Source organism: Triticum dicoccoides, chromosome 5A (assembly GCF_002162155.2).
Source record: "Triticum dicoccoides isolate Atlit2015 ecotype Zavitan chromosome 5A, WEW_v2.0, whole genome shotgun sequence".
Lineage (NCBI taxonomy): Eukaryota > Viridiplantae > Streptophyta > Magnoliopsida > Poales > Poaceae > Triticum > Triticum dicoccoides.
In genome coordinates this window covers 42751128-42753386 of record NC_041388.1, presented here as the reverse complement: position 1 = coordinate 42753386, position 2259 = coordinate 42751128, and positions in this window count along the sequence as shown.

Sequence of the window (2259 nt, the reverse complement as noted above, 5' to 3'; positions counted from 1 at the left end):
CCTGCCCCCGTATATAAAGGAGCAAGGGGGGAGGCCGGCCGGCCCTTGGGCGCGCCAAGGAGGAGGAGTCCTCCTCCTAGTAGGAGTAGGACTCCCCTCTTTCCTACTCCTACTAGGAGGGGGAAAGGAAGGGGGAGAGGGAGAAGGAAAGGGGGGCGCCGCCCCCCTCTCCTAGTCCAATTCGGACCAGAGGGGGAGGGGGCGCGCGGCCCACTCTGGCTGCCCCTCTCTCTCTCTCTCCACTAGGGCCCATAAGGCCCATTACTTCTCCCGGGGGGGGGGGTTCCGGTAACCCTCCGGCACTCCGATTTTCTTCGAAATCACCCGGAACACTTCCGGTGTCCGAATATAGTCGTCCAATATATCAATCTTTATGTCTCGACCATTTTGAGACTCCTCGTCATGTCCGTGATCACATCCGAGACTCCGAAGAAACTTCGGTACATCAAAATATATAAACTCATAATAAAACCGTCATCGTAACGTTAAGCGTGCGGACCCTACGGGTTCGAGAACAATGTAGACATGACCGAGACATGTCTCCGGTCAATAACCAATAGCGGAACCTGGATGCTCATATTGGCTCCCACATATTCTACGAAGATCTTTATCGGTCAGACCGCATAACAACATACTTTGTTCCCTTTGTCATCGGTATGTTACTGCGTGAGATTCGATCGTCGGTATCTCAATACCTAGTTCAATCTCGTTACCGGCAAGTCTCTTTACTCGTTTCGTAATACATCATCTTGCAACTAACTCATTAGTTGCAATGCTTGCAAGGCTTATATGATGTGCATTATCGAGAGGGCCCAGAGATACCTCTCCGACAATCGGAGTGACAAATCCTAATCTCGAAATACGCCAACCCAACATGTACCTTTGGAGACACCTGTAGAGCTCCTTTATAATCACCCAGTTACGTTGTGACGTTTGGTAGCACACAAAGTGTTCCTTCGGCAAACGGGAGTTGCATAATCTCATAGTCATAGGAACATGTATAAGTCATGAAGAAAGCAATAGCAACATACTAAACGATTGGGTGCTAAGCTAATGGAATGGGTCTTGTCAATCACATCATTCTCCTAATGATGTGATCCCATTAATCAAATGACAACACATGTCTATGGTTAGGAAACATAACCATCTTCGATTAACGAGCTAGTCAAGTAGAGGCACACTAGTGACGTTTAGTTTGTCTATGTATTCACACAAGTATTATGTTTCCGGATAATACAATTCTACAATGCATAATAAACATTTATCATGATATAAGGAAATAAATAATAACTTTATTATTGCCTCTAGGGCATATTTCCTTCAGTCTCCCACTTGCACTAGAGTCAATAATCTAGATTACACAGTAGTGATTCTAACACCCATGGAGCTTTGGTGCTGATCATGTTTTGCTCGTGGAAGAGGCTTAATCAACGGGTATGCTACATTCAGATCCATATGTATCTTGCAAATCTCTATGTCTCCCACCTGGACTAGATCCCGGATGGAATTGAAGCGTCTCTTGATGTGCTTGGTTCTCTTGTGAAATCTGGATTCCTTTGCCAAGGCAATTGCACCAGTATTGTCACAAAAGATTTTCATTGGACCCGATGCACTAGGTATGACACCTAGATAGGATATGAACTCCTTCATCCAGACTCCTTCGTTTGCTGCTTCTGAAGCAGCTATGTACTCCGCTTCACATGTAGATCCCGCCACAATGCTTTGTTTAGAACTGCACCAATTGATAGCTCCACCGTTTAATGTAAACACATATCTGGTTTGTGATTTAGAATCGTCCGGATCAGTGTCAAAGCTTGCATCAACGTAACCATTTACGATGAGCTCTTTGTCACCTCCATATACAAGAAACATATCCTTAGTCCTTTTCAGGTATTTCAGGATGTTCTTAACCGCTGTCCAGTGATCCACTCCTGGATTACTTTGGTACCTCCCTGCTAGACTTATAGCAAGACATACATCAGGTCTGGTACACAGCATTGCATACATGATAGAGCCTATGGCTGAAGCATAGGGAACATCTTTCATTTTCTCTCTATCTTCTGCAGTGGTTGGGCATTGAGTCTTACTCAATTTCACACCTTGTAACACAGGCAAGAATCCTTTTTTTGCTTGATCCATTTTGAACTTCTTCAAAATTTTGTCAAGGTATATGCTTTGTGAAAGTCCAATTAAGCGTATTAATCTATCTCTAGAGATCTTAATGCCCAATATGTAAGCAGCTTCACCGAGGTCTTTCAT